At 44.4% G+C, this 22,551-nt stretch overlaps 1 protein-coding gene and 1 long non-coding RNA gene across 8 annotated transcripts in view; one reads left to right on the forward strand and one right to left on the reverse strand.

Moving 5' to 3' along the window:
* Positions 1-17,196, reverse strand: part of COL8A1 (collagen type VIII alpha 1 chain) — a 137,898-nt gene extending 120,702 nt beyond the window's left edge. The window contains exon 1 of one of the 2 annotated variants that reach the window (XM_005602076.4): positions 16,928-17,196. The gene's annotated coding sequence lies outside the window, so the exon portion shown is untranslated. The remainder of the gene's footprint in view (positions 1-16,927) is intronic. The other variant, XM_023623927.2, reaches the window with a different exon arrangement.
* The window catches only part of LOC106781985 (uncharacterized), a 327,364-nt gene continuing 321,505 nt past the window's right edge, over positions 16,693-22,551 (forward strand). For 4 of the 6 annotated variants that reach the window (XR_011429323.1, XR_011429324.1, XR_011429325.1 and 1 more), the window contains exon 1: positions 17,831-17,913. This is a non-coding gene — a long non-coding RNA (uncharacterized lncRNA). Of the gene's footprint in view, positions 17,005-17,830; positions 17,914-22,551 lie in introns of those variants that run through there. The other 2 variants (XR_011429326.1, XR_011429327.1) reach the window with 2 other exon arrangements.

Genomic DNA, 22,551 nt, shown 5'->3' on the forward strand with positions numbered 1-22,551 from the left:
GCCATTTTAGTGAGTTGCTCAGTTTTCCTGAGTCTCTCCCGTGTATACATGTTATAAAGCTTTGTTTGATTTTCTCCTGTTATTCTGTCTCATGTCAATTTAGTTCATAGTCTGGCCAGAAGGACCCAGAGTGGGTAGAGGAAATGTCTTCCTCCCCTTTGCAAGTTTAAACTGAGAGACCATCTTATGGCTTGAATGAGTAAGATCTGAAAAGAAAAACCCACTCAAGATCTCACTGAGAGGCCAAGCTCAGCCCCTTCTTTTGTCAGGAAGTTCTGACAACAGGACAGGCCTTCCACAGAGCTGCACGCCCAAGTGGATTTCTCCCACTCAGGCGGGACGCTGCATGGGGTCGGGCAGACTTGGAATGCGCCATTCTTTCTGCTAGGGATGTTTTTCCACTCCTGGCCTTCCAAAACGCGGAGTTCAAAGCTTCACCACCACTTTTTTATGCGGGAGCAAATTGACCACAACACTATTAGAAAAAGACATGAGTCAGGGTGTTTGGCTCTTTGTTTCTTTGTGGTGTTCTCTGGAAAGAAAGATTGTAAGGAAAGAAAAGTAGGAAAAGAGAGACTGACTTTCTCTGCATCTTTTCCTTGAGGGGTGTTTGCTTAAAAAATGATAACCCAAATCAGGCTATTACCGGGATTTATATTAAGCATTTCCAAGTTTTGAAACAGGAACAAAGTCCACTAGACCCTTGTGAGGTAAGCTTTCATTTTACCCATTATGCAAGTAGAGAAACTGAATCAGGGAGCAGTGAGGGGATTTCCCAGGTCTCACTGCCCTTGATGACAAGAAAGCAGAAACTCCAGGTTTTGGATTCCAGGTAACCACTTTGATGGTGCTTTCATTGGAAGACGACAACCAAAAAGTTAATAATCTGTTATACTGCATGTTAGGGAGATGAGGTTTTCTAGCTTAACAGGAATTCCACTTCCTATGATTTATGTATATATATTTGTATGTGTCTGTGTGTGCATACACACTCACACATGTTAGAAGAGCCTCAACTTCCCTGAATCTTTAGGGAATGAGACATTTCAGGTAATTAAAATTTTCCCAATAGCTGATATTCTACATCCATAAGGATCAAAATATGCTTGTTTGGCTATGACTTAAAAATATACAATTTCATTAATTCTTAGACGATGCTACTAAGTATGTCAATATTCATATGCAGCTGTGATTCAGTCATTCCCTCAGCGGCTTCCTAAGGGTAGGAAACCATTTGTCTCCTCAGTGAATGTCAGCAGGCTTTGAAAATGATCCAGTGAGGGCTTCACACGCTGGCTCATGAACTTGAGCCCTAATGACCACTGTCTTTATTCTCGGAATACTTTTGACTTACTTCTTGTCCTCAGTTGTGTTCTATAAGGTTCAAGTTTTCAGAAACTGGAATTCTAGATAAATGAAAAGTTCCTTAAATACATTTTAATTCTACAACTCAACTAGGAATAATTTCATTTTTCTCCAGTGATTCAGAAGCTTTCATCCAACAAGCATTTACCGAAAGCAAAGGGCCTGACTGTCCCAGGGCCTCGGGATCTCTCAGCGTCTCAGGCTCATTCCTGGGACCTTCAGCATTCACTGTACCTTGTTGACAACAAAATTAAGAAGACTTCATAACAATTTTAGTTGACAGAATATCAGGTAAAAGATAGTTTACTGTTTTGTACATTTTTATATGTGTGTGGTGAAATTCTGAAAATATGTCTATTAAGGTGCTGACTTGTTATTTTTTGCCACCTAGGGAGTGAGGTTGAGCTTGAATCTATTACCTTCGACAGTCTTGAGTGAGTGCCTTTTGCTGGGTGGGGACAGGTGTGTCCTAAGGACACTGGCCCCAGGGAAGTCTCACCACACATTGATTAGCATGAAAATGCACAAAAAGTGGCCTCCCCTTTGAAGAAAAAGAAGTAAAGCGGTTCGCACACTCCCTGTGCATTTATGCTCCACGTGGCTTTTTACTGATTTCTATGCATTTCAGCTGCAAACCGCAGGTGCGGGTGGAGGAGACCCCGATGGCATCTAGCACGGGGCTTCGAACGTGGCAGGTCCCCAACAGCTATTTGTGGAATAAATGAAAAAGTGAGGTTGAGACTGGAATCCTAAATAGACAAAATGAGTAACTGAACTTGAAGCACAAAACCTTTTAAAACTTTTATGGCCTTTCTTCCTTAGTCTCAATGAACTAAAATGCTTTCCCCTATAGCTGGCAATTCCTTTATTCTAACAATGGGCTTCTTAGAGCCATTTTTTTGAGGGAGCCTGAATTGAAAGGTTTCCTGATAATTAAGGCATGGCGATAAAAGGGTTAGGGCATTTTCATCAGGAAAATGGAATTCATGTAAGGTAGGTTTCTGATGTGTTGACACTGAATATTGTAGGGAGTATGCACATGGCTTACGAAGATATATTACTGCATCGAAATGCAGGGGCCAGGATGCATTCAGGATGCTGGCAGCCTCAATGGGAAGGCAGCACGCAACTCTGGAAGCCCACAGGATGAGCTAAGACCTTAGATGAGACACCCAGGACAGCCATCTTTTTCCTGTTGATGTCACAGCTGCCCTGACATGGTGTGCATTGTGCATCGCCATGGTGAGGGGAGGGGGGCGGCCCGGCACTGGGGATTCATGCAATCACAGAAATTCCCTCCTTTGGGAACGAGTAGGGAGACTGAAGTAGTGCCATTGAGTGCAAGCAGACAAACAAATAACAACAACAACAACAACACACACACAAAACCAACCCTCCTACCCTCCCAAAACCAAAAGGCCAGAAACATTATTCAGTCCATTAACAGCCCATACTGTCACCACAATGAGCTCATAGTGGCACCCTGGAGTGGGAGACGGGGCTCCAGCAAATGGACCACGAGGCAGAGGTCCTTGGTGCCCCTGTCTGCAATAGGAAAAAAGCAACATGCCAAGTTTCTACTCCCCTAAATGCTCACTATCCTGGCACTGAAGGAAGCATTCAATAACCTATAGTCACTATTACCAAACAGCTTTTACTGAGCACCTTCTGAGTGCCAGACACTTCCTCACATATCATCTTACTTAACATTCACGACAATCCTGAGAGGCAGACTTATTGCAAAACAGAGGAAGGGAAGACTCTGAATCTCCCTGTCTTGCCCAGCGTGGCTGCGTTGCTAGGGGGCAGAAGTTTGGGACTTGACCTCGTGACTTCTTACGCTAAATTCAGTGCTTTCATTCACACACGACAGTGGCTTCTCATAGAGGATTTAGGAGCTTAATTTTTTCCCCATAAATGGCATGCATTTTGGCATTAATTAAAAGGAGGACTCTAAAATACCCTTTAAAAATTACAGGCAGGTTTAAAATGGATTTGTGTTCTTTAAAATCATAAAGTATACAGAAGACAACCTACCCAACGATTCCTGCTGATCGTCAGTGGCATTTCCTGTGTGGTTGATCCTTCCGCCACTGCAGATTTGCTTGTCCAGAGACTAGTAATAGGACGTTGGGAATGATTCTTTGGGAAAAAAATGTCAGTGACGTAGCAGTTACAGAGGAGGGCTCAGGAATCTGATCTCCTGGTTTCTCATCCCGGTTCCTTTACTTATAGCCATGTGACTCGGAGGCAGTTACTTAACCTCCCTCACACGGTTTCCTGTCTTATAGGACAAGTGATCAGGAGAAAATAAAATAAGATTAAAAAAAGGTTTCAGCATTCTGCTTGGCACAGAGTAAAACTTCAATATACACTAACTGCTATCATTGTTGGATTCTATCTTCTTGAAAAGCACATTCTCAATCACTGAACCTGGTTTACTAAGCAACCCTTATAGGTCATTCCACTTTCCTTTGATGCAGTTTCTCACTTATGCTGTCAGGATGTTCTAGACCATTCCTGGGTGTGATACTGTGAAGGTTCAGCCTAGATTAGTAGAAAGAAGAGGACTTCAGGAATGGGATGATCCAGGTTCATATTCCAGCTCCAATACTCACTGTCTAAATGATGTTGTGAAATTTACTTAATCTTTCTAAACCTCTACTGCCTCATGTGTACAATGTACATAAAATCCTTCTCTAATTCAAATGAAGGAGTATAGAAAATTCATGTCAAACTGTAAAATTTCTCTACAAAGGTTAATTAGTATTATCATCACTATCTTCATGTTTAAAATTTCACAAATGAAGATGCTTACTAACACTCTTGCTGATGTGGTGATAGTGAATTCTATTTCATAAAAACAAGATTTTGCTTTTCTCCAGTGTTCTTGCTCTGTTGAAAAGGAGTTATGGATTCTTTCTTTAGCCACTGGCTCCTGTCTGCAGATGAGAATTTTATTTACATGTATTCAAATGTGATTTCAACACATGGTGATTCTTTTATGACTAAATATAAAAAATTTACAAGTTAAATGTTATTGCTATCTTTACCATTTACTCAAAAGCTTGTTATGCTACAATCTGTAAATATTTTACAAGGCAGGGGAAAACATACACCCATAATTATTTCTCGATGTTGTCTGGCTCATGACAGCTGGGTAAATTCTTTTATTTTATTTTAAAAAAAGTTTTCATTGAAGGTTTTTCCAGTCACTCCAAATAAACTTTGCTGTGAATGGAAAAGATACAGCTGACTGCCCAGGCTCCTTGAGTGGCCTTCTGCCCTGTCCCACTGCTCACTGAGTCAGAAGGAAGGCATGCGGCGTGGCTGACCTCCGAGGTCCTCAGACTTCGCCTGTAAACTGAGAGACTCGCTCTGGTTTCTTTTCTGAAGGCTTATTAGTAAGTCAGAATCTAATCTGCATCCAGACTGTGTGGCCACTTTGCTCTCGGGTTGGCCAGGCACAGGATTTTACTGCAGGGTTGGCCTGTTGGTATAATGATTCCTGAAGGGACGTCGGGAAGCAGCAAGTGCCAGGGGCACATCATTGTCAAATTCCAAAGGAGTATGACCTTCCCTGACCCGCTGGTGGAGGGTGTAGCCGCCTTCAGAGCGCTTCAGAATGTTCACTAGCAACAGACACCAAACGCCCTGGGAAAATCTATGCTAAAGAACAACCTTCCTTCAGAAAGCGGTGGAGTTGCAGGGGGAGAGCACAGCAAAAAACTTTCTCTGCAGAAATGGTCATATGGAAAACTGAAGCAATCCTAGGTCTCCTCAAGTATTTAAAACACACTTTTCCCCAAAAAGGGAAAAGAGAAGAGATTGTGATGAGTAATAGAACTTTCTTTTTCAGAGGCTCAGTTCAAACCATTCCTCATCTCATTTTGTTTGTATGGGTATGAAGGACCAAGGTAGTGACATAGCGCCATGCTGCGTGAGGTTAAACCACTAGAAAAAGAGCTAATACCATGCGTACTCTCTTATTAAGATCATGCATGTAGGGGAGAGGACTTCCTTACGATGACATAACCACCAGAGGCAGCGGCAGACCTGGTAGTCAAGCAACGCAAGGACCACAACGTTCAGCGAACACTCCTGCAGCAATGGCATTCGCCTGGGATACCAAAAAGCGTGTCTTACTCAGTTTTTTCAAGAGTTTATATTCTCATCAAGGGATATAAGACATAGGACATGAAAACTTAAATATTCTGTGTTGTCCAAATATAGTAGCCACTAGCAACATGTGGCTATTTAATTTCAGATTTAAAGAGATTGCAGTAAAATTAAATAATTCAGTACCTCAGTCACACTAGCCACACTTCAAGTGCTCAGCAGCCACATATGGCTGACAGTCCATATCAGACAGGTCACATTTCCATCACGGCAGAAAGTTCTAGTAGACAACCCTGACTTCAATACAGTGCACAGGTAACACGTAACTGTCACTTATAGGAACTTTGTCAGCTGAGAACAAGGAAGGATTAACGCAGGCTGTGATACTTAGGAAGACTGACAGAACCTTGAATTACGGTGTTTTGACAAGTGAAAAGGATAATGGGGGACATTCAGTAGAGAAAAGAATGTTTGGGGGAATAAAACCCATCTGGCTTAGTCAAACTCTTATTACCGACTGGAGAGGGAGGAAGATGGAAGGATGGACTGGGGTGAGAGAGGAGACGGACGTGACTCTTAAGCTAAGGTGTTTCTTCTGTTTGAAAGTGCCACTGAATATTTCTGAGCAGAGTACTGCCAGTCCCGGGACAGTGGGACCACCCAGCAAATAATTTTCCCTTATGTATTTTCGTATCTGGAAGGCCAATATTTCATATAAGCATACCAATGGGAGTTCATCCTGTGCCAGAGTTGAGACTAGTAACGCTGTACGTGTGTGTATGTGTGTGTGAATCAATTTAGGTAAATTGTGTCTTCTTGGAACAACCTATGAGGACAGAGAAAAGCATATTCAGAGGCTACTCATTCACCATCACTGCATTTTATTCCATCTCTTTTTTTCTTTCCTCCTTTTCACATTTATTAAGCTCTTATTATTGAGGTGCAGAGATGAACAAGACGTGAATCCTTTTACAAGGAGCTCACAGCCTTGCACATAAGATGAGCCAGTGCCATTACAGAGTGGACCGGCCACGACAAGGCTGTGCACAGGGCACAAGGGAGCAGGGAGGAGCTGCACAACACAGCCTGGGGCAGGCGGCTGCAGGCACGTCTTCTCAGGGCAGGAGACAGGGGATCTGAATCTCGGAGCAGCAGCACAAATTAACTCAGTAGATTAAGTGGAGAATACCACACGCAGAGAGGGAAGATCAAGCACGAAAGCGAAAAATAGAGCAGAAGGTGATCATATGGAAAGAACTAGACCTTGTTGCCCCTTTTGTCTTCGGCACAACACAACGGTGGGCTCAAGGCCTATTTATTTCTACCTCACTGCAGGTTAAGCAGCAGGTGTTGACAACATGGACATTTTTCTAGGTGGCTCACATGGCTTGGGGGAATCATGTAAGTTGTCCTGATGCTCAACACCTGGCTGTGGATTATAGTAACAGTACCGCCAGAGAGGATGGTCTGTGAGCCCCAGGCAGGTCTGGGTAAGGGGCCTTTGTCCCAGTCTATTTCTCCTATAATCATGGGAATGTCTACTTCCTTAGGAATGACATGCTAGGTTCTCACTCTCTTTCCCAGACTGATGCCAAGCAATTTGTGATTGCTTGGGGAGAATTTACGGAGAAACCTTAGCCCTTACAAATTACCCTAGGGAGAAATGATGGCTTTTTTTCTTTTTTCTAGTTACATGGCCCTTACTTTTTTGGCTCTAAAATGACAGCATGCTTTTAGGAAAAAAATACGAAAAAGAAAAAGAAATTAAAGTTACAGTATTAAACAAGAAACAGAGCCAGTCGGCAGTGTCCAGGAAAGGAGCCACTGGAATTCTCTCCCTTTCCTCATGAATCAGAGGCACTGTTGTAGGGAGTAGATGGTTTTCTCCTTTTTGTGAGGCGACATCATGGGAGGCAGCGTGGAGGAGCGGGAGGACCAGGGGCTTTGCAGTGTGACCTCAGTGGGGGCACCTCTGGCTCTGCCACCTCCTAGCGCTGTGACCTCGGCCGAGTCGCTTGACCAAGCAGAGGCTCAGTTTTCCTCTCTTTAAATCAGGAATGATAATACCGCTGTGTAAGGTTGATAACGGGAATAGAGATAATGAGACTGCACAAAGTCTGGTCCTGTTAGACACTTAATAAGTAATATCTATTATTATAACTAGTCATGGTGAGTTTGCGTTTCTCCCTTGGAGGACTGTGAACTCCTCATTCTCTTAAAAGAGATAGGCTCCACTCTGCTGCTTTTGGATCTGAGCCTCCAGGCATTATCTTCGTGAAGGGGAAAGAGAATTCCCAGAGGAAGACCCTAAGAGAAATAGGGGATCTGATGGGGTGGGAGGTCTGAGTGACACAGAGAAACCAAACAACCCCCAGTGTAGCAAGATATAGTGGAATATCAGTAAGTGTGTTCCTGTTACCAGAATGAGCTCCCTGTTGACGGTGAGAAAGTAAATGCTCAAGGAAGATATCTGGCTAATGACCTCAGTTAATTAATGGTGATTAAGGTGAAACAGAATTATCAGCTCAGAGATTGTTGAGCTAATTCACGGAATTATCTAGGCTCCTTGTTTACTGGACTTATTGCTTACTGTTGGCCATTTCAGTATTTATATCACAAAATTCACTCAGTGGGAAAGAGAGAAGGAAGAGACTCTCCCTCCCTCCCTCCCATCTGTCTGTCTATCTGTCTACCTATCTAGAACTTGGAAAGTTCTTAAATCATTCTGGTGTTTCTGCTATTATCATTATAAAGAACTAAGCCACGGAACCAAGACAAGTTCATCTGCTTGTTTTGCTTCTTTTTCATCTGGGTTTGGAAACCACCCTGGGATTGTTTCTTATTTTATGGGTTGACATAGCCCATGATTGACACCGACACTCAGTGTGTATCACACAATAACTAGCAACACTGTCCCGGCGGATCTTAAAATAACGCAGCAGGACAGTGATTCCTGAACTGTTCTCAAGCCGTTCTGCAGAACACCAGTCCCGAGGGATGCTCTCAGGCTGGGAAGATTGGTCATCAAGTAAGTTTAGGACACACTATTTACTGTAAATCTTTTGAAGGATGAAAATATACATAGCATATCAAGGTCTTTGTGAAGTCTCACGGTGAATAACATTGATCATATTGTTTAAGTGTTTTAAAAATTTATTTGATCGTAGAAACTACTTCTGCATAAACAACTATTAATATCCCCAAAAAACTGTTTTTGAAACACTTTGGAAAACGTTAAAGAAACAGCGTTCAGAGATTTTACACAATGTAATAGTCATTATTAAAAATATAACCTTTCTCCAGTTAAAACAGATTTTTTAAATCACAACACCTTTTTTTGTGTGTGGGGAATTGTCTTTTGACTGGTGTCAAAAATGGACAGGTGAGCATATAGGCCTTTTGAGACTCTTAAGCCATAACTTACTGTTTCTTTTCCCCTTCCTACTTACCCTTGACCTTGTCTGGCCCTTTGAGACTGGAATTGTCCTCTGTATTCTAAGAAATAAATATGCTCTTTCACATCGTTGAAGGCTATGTGCTTATTTGGAATTTTACTCCATTTTGACTTGGTTCTGTATAAATACCATGCGCCATTCCCAGGTGGTGTGAGCAGGATCCATTCACTATACTAAAGAACAGTAACAACGTGTGCTTGAGTAGCCACGTTCTGTAAAATACTCCGCAAGACCTCAAGTGTCTCCAAATGGTAAAGAGAGTGGTTATTTGAGAATTGTTCTTCTTTTTAAGATAAAAAAATTAAGGCAGAGAGATGATCAATGACTTGTCCAAGGTCCCAGAAAGAGTCAGGGTGTTTTTGAGATTGAAACACTGAAGATTTTCTGGAATGGTGGAGTCTCAGGCCCCATGAAAACTAACTTCACAGCTTCATCTCTATTGACATCAGAGGCAGCCTTAGAGAGACTATTGCTCTACTTCCCTGTGAATGTCATAATTTTTACAAAGTAAGCAGCCCTTCTCTGGTTTGTCAGGATATTTTTTATCGTCCTAATTGATCCTATATCCCCCAAAGGGTTCTGAATTATGCAAGTGTCTCAAGTCTTAACAAGCCATCCCCACACAGCTGTGCAATGGAAACGTTCAATGGAAAGGTATTCCCTTCGGTCTAGGCAAGGCCCTGGCTGCTCCCCGGAGAGACCTGCACCCAGGAGTGCAGGTTCTGAGCCATCTTGGTTGGAGAAGCCTGTTTGGCCCATTACCACCTCCTTCTTTCTCCCCGCTCCCCTCCCCCTCCCCTGATGACAGGAGGGTCTGGTCATGGCAGGGCACCAGCACCTCCCTTTTAAACTTGAGATCTGCCCGGCTCTCCACCCTCTCTGCACTTGTCTCTCACTGACCCCCAGCTGCCAGGGTTTGTTTATTACTGAGATGAGCATTTTGTCTTGGCTGGTGGTGGCCTTGGAAAGAACATTTTCTAGATTGCTTTGGTTTTCTTTCAAATAAAGTTCTACAAGCCTGGACATTTCTGGTGTTGCTGAAATGCAGGTGATTTATTCCTAGAGGCTTAAAATGGAATTTTTTTCAAAAAAGAAAACCAACAATGTGATACACTCCTTTGGTACATTTTAGCCACTGGTTGCAAAGGACACCTTGCTCCGCCTTTTATAAGAAAAATTTAAATCTACAGGCCCCCTCTGGGAACAAGTCAGTTTTCTATTCAGAGACACAGCTTCCTGGCTCCCTCTACTGGCCACCAACCTCCCTCCCCATCCATCTGAACAGTGGATTGGCACAGACTGGGAGCAAGACTGGGAAGTCCATGTGTCGTTAAACTAGGAATTGTGGATCCAACCGCATATTTTTGCTGCAGATCCCTTTTCTTCCCTCATTCTTCCAACCTCAACAATCTTGGCCACCTAAGCCACAAATTCTTAGCTCCACCTAGTGTCTCCCTTCATGCACTTCTTGGCCTTGTCTTGTGTCTGCCTTTTAAAAAGAGGCCACTTGTTTGGATTTATAGCACTGATGGATACCATGATCCCTGGACTTTAAGACTGGACAAGTGCTAAGTAGGGCTCTTTAAAGAAATGTAATCATATACTCTGTCATCACTTTGAATTTATGAACCAAGTTTAGGTTTATCTTTAAAGCGCACGTGGCATGATAGCTGGAGGAACATGCTACATGGGATGATAGCTGACAGAACATCTCCCGGCTGCCCCAGGACAATGCCCTTCAACCAGCTCTTAAGAGTCACTGTCCTCCGGTTGAACAGAAGGCAGCTGAGCCTTAGCCATTCCGCGGCTAGGTAGAGAAATTTCTGCATAAACCAGACACAGTTGCCCTAGTACATGAAGCCTTAATTATGGAGGCCATCGGCCCCGACTTTCAGAAGAACAGCTGTTTTATCTAGTTAACAGGGACTGGAAAAGCTCCCCAACAGGCTGGATACATTTTATTTCCTGGAGAAGCCAACAGCTGACACCCACACCCAGGCCTATTCAGTTAGGGTTGGAAAAGTAGCACATGAAGTGATTAATTGTCGTTAATCTCAGCACATCAAATGATGTTAATGCCTAAATATCCTGTGGTGTAAACACATCAATAGAGAGCTTAAGAGAGGCAGTTTTCAAAAAAGACTTACTTAAAAGAATGTTTTCACAATGATGCTTAGTCATAGACTATGTAAATTTCAACATACAATAAACTGATTTCAGAAACACAATGACTCTTTCACAGATGTGCAAACAACTGTCAGGGATGCTTTAGAGGATGGGGAGGCAGCATCTGGGGTAACATCTGTCCATTTACTCAGGGGAACCGTTTTCAGAAACAACATAAGAACGTTCTTTTCTACCTTCATCATTTTCTATATTGGAGTAGCTTTACGTACTACCAAAGATTGTATTGTTATCTCAGCAGAGAACATTTTGATGATGTGACATCCATGGAGTTAGTAGGCTGGGTCAGAGTCAAGTCTAAAATGAGGTCAAATAAGGCTCTTTTCCCAGCTGAAGCCCAGTCGATGGTTAAGAAGAGTTTTAATAGAGGTAATGCTCAAAAAGCTCTCACCCACGTGAGCCAGTCCTCAAATGGTGTTGTAGTCGAAGAAGCCTGACCCAAATAGGATTTCATCTCCCAAACATTTGAGACGGTCTTGGTCCAGACAGTCTTACTAAAGGTCTCTTCTCCAGCACCTCAAAACTCCCTGCAGTTTCTCCCTCTTCAGTTTCAGAGGAATGAGCCTCTAGCTGCACCACCCGTCTCTACATGCTTGCCCTCTGGATGACCCTTCCCTTCTGTCACAATACATCTCAAGCCTACACCCCTCAACCAGTATGTCCCTCAAGTTTTCTCTGATTGCGCATTACGCATATTCTGCCTTTTCTCTCATTAGAGACCTAGGAAGGTTCAAGGTGGTTATACTGGCAACACATTGTCTACTGGGTAGAAGCAGAGGAAGTCTATACCGTAAACCATCACAAAGTAATACATGTATTCTGTCACATTGACATGGGATCTAGATTTTAAGCCTGCTCTAAAAGATAGTATAATTTCTAGAATTCGGGTAAACGTGGGAAGGACTAGTGAAAGCATGGCAGGAAGGGAAATGGCTTAGCCTTTGACAAGGCTGCATGAACTCTCCCCAGTTCCTAAATCAAGGGGGGAGCCTTAGATTTGATATATCTGAGATGCGAGTCTATAAGTCCCTATGGACTCCTTACAAGGGTCTGTAGGGAAGGAGTTAATAAAAATGGGTATTTTATAGTTAGCTTTTCCCCCCATTCACTCACTCATTCAACACAGATTTTACCCAGCAGCAACTACATAATAGGTCTTGGAATGGAGAAAAACATACGAGGTCCCTGTGATGGTGACAATGGGTGATGTCACTTCTCACAAGGGTTTGTGTCAAGATTTCCTAGATGTTCTGTCGCACAGGTACTGCTGCAGCCCAAAACCTCTACCAGGTTATGGTTTCTGAGAACCCTCCATGTTAAGTTCCAAGCGAATTCTTAAAATAGTCAGAGACATCTTAGAGACACACTGGATGGGGAGCACACAGTATAGTCACTCCAGGTAGGGCGCTGATCTGGACAGCTTGGCTCCAGCCCTGGTTCTGCTATACACATCTAGGTGACCCTGGGCAAGATGTTAACCTCTCTGAACTTTTCTCATATGTAAAATTAACTTTAGCTAAAATTAGCTCCAAGGATCCTTCCAGCATTTATATTCTGTGATTCTCTAAGTTTCTAAATCCCTAAAATGTTAGAATAGGGGCTAGATAAATAAAAATGCTTAGAAACTTCATGTCAGAGAGTCTGTTGGAGGCAAGTCACGATTTTAAACTACCTTTCTTCTAGGTATATGAACTAAGGTTTAGAAAATGCAAAGCCTTTTTATGTGTTGGAGGGAAAATTGACATCCTGCTTAAGGAAGTAATGAGAAAAGCCACAAGTATGAGTGGTACTCCAGAGACTTGATCTATAAGAACTGAAAAGAGATTTCCTCCAGTGAAAGAAGAAACGGGGTACACAGAGGGGCCCTGATGGCACCTGCAGATGCTGTGCTGAAGGAGAGGGGGACAGCTTTTGTTTTCCACGAAGGACAATGGAAGGGAGCCCAAAATTAATAGAGGAGATTGAAGGTGAGCCATCAGTGTGTTTTAATATTTTACATAATCAGCTATGTGTGCTGTGCGTGGCTACACTGAGAAGTTAGAATTCATTATGATTTTAGCTGATTACTCTGTAATCAGTCTTTGGGAACATTTCTGTTTAAGTCACTTCAGTTCGACTCGATGCAATTCCAGTGGCTTTGTGGATTTGCACACAGAGGGCCCCCAGATTACAGACATTCCGACCTTGTGTGACTCCCTCTAACCCCCTTCCTGCAAATCTATTTGCTTGAGGAAAGACTATAAAGAACCTCCTTGCTCCAACAGCAAACATGGTTACCAAGCAATAGTGGAATGTCTGATCAGCGGCTTCTCTCGGTCATGCTAGACGTGGTTAATTCTCTCTCCCACTCTTCCCTCTGTCTCTCTGGCAAGGGGAAGGATAGCAGAGTTCTAACCTAGTACCATGGGGTGTAAACTGTGTTGACGGCTGCCAGGCCACTGGAAGATCTTTTCTACTATATCCTTAGCATTTTGCAACAATTTGTAAGCTGGTCCTTTTTCTTTTTAATTTCCAGATGCTTTGGGTAGTAAGAGGTCCTTTCCATACGATGCTAAAGTGAAAGATTCTCTAAATTCCAAAGGGCATTTGTTCTGCCCTTCTCTTCCTCCTCTCCTCTCCTTGTTTCTTTTCACTCAATAGTTAGAACAATACGCCTCTCAGAAGATGGCTAGAAGTAGTCTCAAGACCTGTACCAAATTAAGCATCTGCATGGGTATGGAGGCCTGGTGGAGGAGAAGGAAGCCCAGGCAGGCAGGAGCCCGGGTTCTCGGCGGGTGACCTGCAGGAGCACTCACTCTGTCAGCTGCCATACCAAAGTGGTGACCACGCATAGGAAGGAGCAAATTACTGCTTTTAACTTCTGAATTGCAAATAATTACCCAACATTGGACCCTCTGGGAGAGCTAGGGGTGGATTTGTTGATGTGAAAGACTCATTAGTTAAAATATGTTCTGAGGGTTTTTATACTCATAATATAGCTTTTGAAATTATAACTGGCAAAGTCCTGCGGGTTTGAATGTTCAGGCCTGTGGGTTCAGGCAGAGCTGAAATCGCTTTGGTCTTTGGGTCTGAGCTGTTCTCTCCTGGTACAGAAGGGCCCAGCAGAGATGGCTCCTCACTTATTAGTGGAAAGACCCTCATTGATTTAAGAAAAAAACAAGAGCAGATATGGATCTTTGCTCTGCCACATGTCCTCATATTCCACATAAATAAGGGCAAGAAGAAGTGGTGTCTGTAACAGAGATTCCGACCTTCCTCTGCTAGCAGGACCCTTCCTAGAGGCACTTCCCCCAGGCTCCCTCTCAAGTCTACCCATCTCACTCTCCGCTCCTCGATCTGCGTTTCACAGATGGAAATCAGACGGGATATACTTTCTGATCACGGGAAGAATACGGCTTTACAAGTTTCAGAATAGCAGAAAATCTAAACTGTGTGTTTCCCTGGGTGTAGCAGGCCCTCAAGATCCGCACCCTCTCGTGTCCCCGGGGAAGGGCAGCCGCTCACCTTTAGAAATAGTCAAGGAACTGTTCAAAGCCTGCTGAAAGGGTGTTGGATACGTCCAGGATGAACCCAATCCAGGGGCAGCTATACAGGGGCATAAAGAGGAGATTCACACTGTGTCTCCACATCCTGTGCCAAGGGCGACGCTGGGGTAACGAAATGAGCCCCACCACCGACTCTTCCAAAAACTTAGTAGGGAAGTGTCATCTTGCCTGATGTGCACCCTAAGTGGAAAGAATCACTTTAAGCGTCTGGTGAAGGCCTCTGGGAAAGTGAGATCATGAGCAATCGAGGATGATCTCACCCCGTTATTTAGGGGGTTGAACTCGACGGCACATGGGGCAGGCAGTTACTGTTAAATGGTTCGTAGCTTGTGGAGCGGGTTAACTGCCAGCAAAAGCAGAGGCCGAGCCTGGAAGAACTCTCTTCATCCCCAAACTTAGGAAGGACAGGGAGCCCCTTTACACTGGGAGCACTTTCTTTTCTCCCGGAAAAGATAACTTCCCTCGAGGGGTCCGGGCGAATGAGACAGTGCATCTTCTCCGTGGTGGCGATGAGCACGGGTCCAGCACCCCCATAAGGATGAACCACCGTGGACACACCACACAGCCCTCGGCCGCGTCCATAGCCATGCTCTCGCCACGGCTGATCACCCACGTATACCAGCTGGGGAGCAAGCGTCTGCACTGTGGCTCGAGATAAAAGGTATTTGACTATGCTCAGGTCACATATTATCTTGGCCAATAGTAATTTTATATTGTTTTCTTAAATGAAAACTGCACTCCTCGTAATAATCTTTTTCCAATAAAGCAAAACTTCACACGACAGAAAGCTTTACATATAAATATTTCACTGACATAGTAGCAGTGAGTGCCCTCTAAGCCAAACAAAAATTTGAAATATTTTTATTATTTCTTTTGATACATAAACAATGAGGAGAAAGGGTTTGGAAGACCCTCAGTTAAACTTCTAATGATTGTACTTTCTTTAATAGCAAAGTAGTTTTCCCAGCCCTGGAGAGTTTTCACTCTTCAAGTGATACAATATAAACAAACCAAAAAAAAAAAAAAAAGAAAAGTGAAACTTTTCCTGTCTTACTTCAGGAACCTCAGGGCTGAAATCATGGTGTGGTTTCCTGACCGCCCGCTTTGGTTCGCAGCCCTAAGCGGTCTTGTGCAATTCCCCAGAGGAAACATTTGAAGAGGGTTTTTCTCCCACATGAGAGAGCTGCATCCCACACAGCCCACAGATTTCCACGGCAAACATCATGGCCCCAGCGTCTGGTTCCACACAAGGAGCTGTGGAGTTTGTTTTTTCTTTCACAGGTGCACAACACTCATTCACAGACCCCAGAAACAGGACCATATCCATCTTTAACAGTGAGGGTAGTTTAAATACTGGAGAACTCTGTGAGACCCAGGTGCCAGTCAGGTCGATTTTAATTTACCAGATGAGGGAAGAGAGAGTGGCAGGCAGGGTTTAAATTCCCAGAGCCTCCGAGCTGATCTTTCTTCACAACTATCTGGTGTACACAGAAGTAGTGTATAATCTGGCCTGTATTCTTCTCTTACTGTGAAACATAGTGAAACGCTCTATGTTTAGGTGTGTGTATAGAAATTCATGAAGTTCTTTTATACACTTTCTTAGTTCCAACACAATTCTCATTTTAGGACGTCTTGAAAAGACAGCTTTGTGAGAGCACATTCTGCCCCGGCTTGTAAATTTGGATGTGTTCTTTCCTATCTACCGGCCACCTGATTCCCATCCTGTGCAAAGGGCACCCGTTCACATCATTTTTTCCAAGCGCTCAAACCTGGAAAGATATTTCTTAAAGGACTCACAGAAGCTGTCTTGGGGGTTTGGAAAACATTGCAAAATTGTTAGCAGACCTTTTCACTGTGCTATTTTAAGGAAACTAATTGTGTTCTTTTAAAGTACATTTTTGACAATGGGACAAAGTTTTCCTTGCCCCCACTGATATGTGAAATATTTACAATGAAAAACGTCAGTAAAATACCCCAAAGAGATACATTGTAACCTCAGTAACAGTCAGCAACAGGGGAAAAGTGATTTAAAAAGAGAAAAGGTTTCTGCAATATTTATGCTGCTGTTTCTGCCCAAAATGAACTTTTATTTTACCGTTCAAACAGAAGTTTGTTTTCCAACCAGTTGCTAGTTAAAGGAGCAGCTGATCTGGCATCCGTAAGAATCAGCTCTAACCCAACCGTCAGCGTGTTGACCAGAGGAAACGCGTCCCCGCAGCAACCCCCGGAGGTCAGACGCCTGCAGAGCTGTGATCTTACCTTGAGCACGTTAAGGTCCAGGAGAGAGGCTCGGCTCCCACAGGAGAGGACCGGGAGAGGACTCGGATCCGCCGCTGGTAACATGCACTTGGCTTTTATGGGCAGGTGGGAGGAGCCGCTCCTCGCGGTAGGTGGGCAGGAGGGCGGGCGGGCGCGCAGCCCCGGGAGGAGCGGACCGGTTTCTCTCGGGAGGGCGGGGAGGGCGCGCGGGAGCCCGAGGAGGGGAGAGGCGGGAGGGTGGGGTGCAGGGGCGCAGGACCGAGTGCAAATGGGAGAGGGAGGGGGACAGAGAAGGAAAGAGGAGGCCGAGGAGACGTGGAGACAGGATGTAGACCACTGATGGGGAGAGAATGAATGGGAGACACAGACAAGATGTGGAAGGCGAGGGGAATTGGGTTATTTTCCTTTTTTGTATGACATCTTTTTGAGGGGGGAGTTGTGGGTGACTGTTATTGCTGAAGGTGTTTTCTGTGACTCTGGAAAGCTAAATAACGGTTCAGGAAGACTGCGGGCTCCTAAGCCAGGCGCAGGAGGGAACGCTAGGCGTGGGCGCAGCACAGCCGCGCCCGGTGGGCCCTGAGCCGGCGGCAGCGGGGCGACCCCCTAGGTGTCCCCTCCATGTGCCCCCAGCGACCCCGCGCATCCCCCCCATCCTCCCACGCTTCCCTCCCCCGCGGCCCTGCCGCAGCCCCACGCATCCTCTCACGCAGTTCCCCTGCGGCCCCGCGCATCCTCCCACTCATCCACCCCTACCGCCGCCCCGCGCATCCCCCCACGCATGCCCCCCCACAATGCGGCCCCGCGCATCCCCCCCTACATCCCTCCCCCCGCGGCCCCGCGTATTCCCCCCCGCATCCCCCGCCCCGCGGCCCCACGTGCCCCCTCGCGGGTAGGGCCCGCCCCCCCCCCCCCCTCCGGCCCTGCTTAGTGCGCTGCCGCAGCGGGCAGCATCCAGAGGCCCCTCTCGAGACTTCTGCAGCATTAAGGTAAATCCGGCGAAGGTTGGGGAGGATCAGGAGATTGGCTTGTGGAGAAAGGAACCTCAAAGCCAGCCTGGCCCTCCAACGTCTGCTTATGTAACAGGATTTCGGGGCTCTCTGCCCTCTGGTTATTTTCGGTATTTTAAAAACTCTCATTCCTAACAATTGGAAAACGTTTTGGTGCCATAGCGCTCTCTCTCTGTGTCTTAAACATTAAGAGAGGATTCTTGGTTGAATCAACAAGCGACTGAAGGATCAGGCTGAAATTCTTAAGAAATACATTCAGAGAAAGAAAAACAAGCTCCTTTAGCTGCTGAGTGGTGACTCACTTCCTAGCCGTCGCTTGATTTTTGCCACCAAAGGAATTAAAGCATTTTAAAAGACAGAACCTGAGCCTTGGGGATGGGAGTACCGACAGCTGGAAGAGAGGGCAGGGGCATGGGTGGGTGGGCTGGGAAGAATAAGGGAACTGACTTTTACTGAATATATTTATATTGCACTATATAACTATACATACATATATGAAACTCGATTCAGTGCTCACCACAGCCTTATGAGGTATGGAGAACGTCCATAATTATAAAAAAGGATTTTAAAGAAATCCGTTAAGAAAATACCCAATAGTGGCATTTGTATAATCATAATACTGGCTGCCATATGTGCTCAGTTTACACTGGACCTAGTTTTACATATTCATATTTCCATCTGCCAGCCTCTGGAGTCCAAAACCTCAATTGCTTCCTTGTAACTACGTTTATTCTCAGTTGGATGCACCTGGGAGTCAACAAGGGTCAACCACATGTGCCCGGGGTATGAGGGAGATGAGTGATGTATGAGATGAAAAATTTAAGATCTTTATCATAAACACGAATTTGACATTAGAAGAATTATGCAAATGTTACTCCTGATGTTTTGTGACATTGTCTTAATATTTGCAATTTTTCATCTCTATGTCACCTATTCAAATTATATTCAGTAACTTTTTGGCTGCAAGGAAGTTATAGCTAGTGGTTAATTAACAGAAAGTAAGTGCTCAATAGATGCGTATAGTCTGACTAATTGAATCAATGACAGTACTGAGCACTGACACAGAGAGAATGGCCAGTATTTATTAGTTTAATGAATGAATAAAAGAATTAATGAATGCTTATAAAGATGAAACTTCACATTAATGTGCCTGCCCATTTACTGGTTGGTTTTACTCTCTGCTCACTCTCCATAACTCAGTTTTCCTCTTTCCAAACATTATGTTTGTATTTTGAGGATGTGGCCAAATCAGTTAAATGAAGTCTATGAAGTGAATAACCCTTGTTACTGGACTTGGATATAGGACTACACTGACTATTCTGGGGCCAGCCCCTGAAATCAGATGTGATTTTACAGGCAGGCTACCACTTCTGGCACTTTTTAATTTATCAGAGAAATGTGTTCTGGGCAAACTAAACAGGACCCAATTCGAGGAGTGTCTGGGTGATAAACATGTTAGTAGAGATCCTCATAGGATCGCAGCAAATCGTCTTCTCAGTTCTGATTTAATGCTTCCCAAGCATTCCAGCTCCATCACATAGTTATGAAAAAGAGAAACAGAAAAGGCAAGAAAGTACACTCAAAGGGAAAGCAGTGGACGGCTGTGTTTTTCTTCTCTTTCCTCCTGCACTCCCTCCTTTCAAGTCTGAATATCCAGCCAACGAAACAAAGGAGCTCCTTTTATTTCGTTTGGATGGTGTTAATGATTAGTTCATTTCTCCAGTTCACACTTGCCTGAATCTGATTCAGTAGCAGATCTGGACAGCGAGTCAGGAATCCAGGAATGCAATCTCTTTGCTGACTTCTTAGCCTGCCCTTCCAGAGTCTCTCAGAAGGTGACTGAGGTCTGAAATGACCTAGTTTGGTCTTCTGCGGAAAGAAAGGAATCCAATGACAACATGCTAGATGCTCTGAAGTTTCCATTGTGTAGATATAATAAGAGTTACAGATGATTACCTTATTTTCAAGAGTTTGAAAATGTAAGCCTTTTTTTAGCGGCGTATTTAGAATTAATCAATTAACAAATATTTATTGAGGATGGATGCAGATAGTATGGGGTATTCAAGGTAGAGGAAAACAAGAATGTAGATCTGTTCTTGTGGAGGGGAGAAAAGCATGAAATCCTATTAGCTGAGTAGCACAGAGACTTCAGGGAGGAGGCGGCGTTTGAGCTGAGCCGTGGAAAGTAGCATTTGGGGAGATGGGTGATGAGCAGTAGTACAGGGAGAGAATGCACACAAATGGGGAAGGGATAGAGATATGTGGAGGCTGGTGAATTGGCCAGCACCACTGAAGGGACGGGTCTATTTGGCAGAACAATGAGGCTAAAAAGCAGGAAAGGGAGGTGGAGTCAGCTGGTAGGATGCCCTAAGCGTCACGTCAGTGGTCTGAACTGTATACTGTAGGCAAGGAGGTGTCCTTGTAGACTTTTGAGCAGTAGAGTGGCATGGTGGAAATGGCGTATTATTAAGAATTCACTTCTCTTTAAATAGGATCTGTATGGTAGCTTTGCAGATAAATGCTTGCCGGTGTGTCCAGGGCCATTAGCATACTTAGAAATAGAGAAAACTGAGTGTCTGTGTCCTACAGACTGGGAGGTCTGGGAGAGGTGGCAGAAACACTTGGTGGTCCTAGCCAGCGTGTCCCTTCAGTGCTCTGGGTGGTTGTAAGGAGAGAGGAAAACAGGGTGGCCAGGAGGATGGGTGGGATTAATGTGAAGGTGGTGTCTGCTCTGAGTGGCAAAGGAGCCAGTCTCTCCTTCACCTGTGATAGCCTTAAGGTTATCAAAAAGGACCCGTTTCCAGATAATAGGTCTGATGTGTGAGGTCCTTGAGGCTCCCAGGGTTCCTGGATCAGAAGACAACGGAACCTGGCATTGAAAGCCATACCTTCACATTTACGTCTTCACACAGCAACTTTCACTTGTTGCGTATGCGTTACCCTCGGCAGATTTCAACCTCTGACTCTTCCTGCCACTCCTGAGTCCTTCAGAATGCAAATGAAAATGGCTTTTGGTCTTAGCAAAAGTCCCCATGGATTTGAAATTCAGTGTACAGAAGTTTGCTGTCTACTGAGTGACCCGTCAGTCAGTCAGCCTAAACATGTGCTAGGTGTCACCAGATATGACCTTGGCCTGCGAGGCACTTAAAGTTGCCAGCTCTCCTAGGGCATTTAAGTAGGGTTTTATTTACAAGAATTGAAAAGGCTCACAGCACAGAAGAAAGGCACACCTCTCCTGCGTTCCAAAGGAATGTTGGATTCTGTGAGTCACTGTTTTCCTGTTGGCCCAGATGGTAGAGAGCTGACTGACTCTGGTGAGCCCACAGATGACGGCCTCGCAGCTCCCGCTGGCTTCATAAAGAGCACTGGATGGAGGGTCAGGAAGTCTGGAGTTCATTCCCAGCTTGGCCACTCGCTACCTGGGAAAACTTGGGGCAGATGTCTTATCCTTTTTGGATTCAGGGTCCGTAGGTAAAATAAGGAGGCTTAACCAGACACTTTCTGAAATTCCTTCCACCCTTCAGATGCCTGCTCTGTGCCAGTGTGTGGATGCTTCTCTTACTCAGCATCTCCATCCAGTCAACCCAGCACTCAGTGATACATGTGCTCAGTTGCAGACATGAGAGTACGAGCCCGAAATGCACTGGTCCAGTGATGCTACAAGGGGATTACACCCCCACGTGCAAGCTCGTCTGTATTCTGGATACAGAATCCCAAAAGTTTGGGTATACCATTCTCACTTACCTAGCTCTCACCTGTGTCCGTTGTCTCTCTCGGTCTCAGGACTTGGCAGAAGTCTCCTGGATTTAGCCGTCAGCCTCTAAACCTTGAAGCCTTTTAACTCTCCTCGTTTGAATCAAGTAGTAATTCTCGTTTTGATTGATGGAAATGGAACCACACCACGCAGATCCCCAGTTTCTGAAAACTCCATCCATTGTGCCAGATTTACTTGGTGTCCAAATTAATTGACTTGATTTCCTAAGACGCTCTCTGCAGTACCTCCACGGTAAATTCCCCACTCCCTACCGCCTCACCTCTTCACTTCTTCAGTTAGAGAAGATTTGGTTGCTCTTTTCAATGTAGGCTAAATTATTGCAGCTCTTTTTAGTTTCCCAAATGATTAGACTTTTACCAGGGTCTCTGAACCCCTTTCCAGCTCTCACCCTCGCCATAACCAATGACACCTAAAGTCACTCTGTTTTTTCTATACCTTAAAAGATTTCGCTGTAGTAATTCTGTCATGGGGGCAGTGCAGTGGATGGGGAGAAATAAGAGTCCAGGGATTTTTTTTCTTACTCAGGAGTGGAAAAGTAACGGCCTTGCAGGGTACTAGGGAAATACCGTCCACCCTTCCTGTGTGCCATCTGAGACCCTCTCTACAGTGTGGGAGTTGTCTTGGTCCTAGACTTCCCTTGCTGAATAATTTTTAATTCTGCTTTATCTTCTGTCCTCCTTTTTTTCTAATTATAGTTTACTCTCTTATGTTCTTATTAATTTTTACCTCATGTTCAATCTTTATAAATCCCATGTTTCCTATTCAGAGTTATATTTTATACAACTTAAGATTTTCATGAAAAACTCCAATTTGACAATAAAAATATTTATCTGCGATAAGAG

This window comes from Equus caballus, chromosome 19, assembly GCF_041296265.1.
Source record: "Equus caballus isolate H_3958 breed thoroughbred chromosome 19, TB-T2T, whole genome shotgun sequence".
NCBI classification, from domain to species: Eukaryota; Metazoa; Chordata; class Mammalia; order Perissodactyla; family Equidae; genus Equus; species Equus caballus.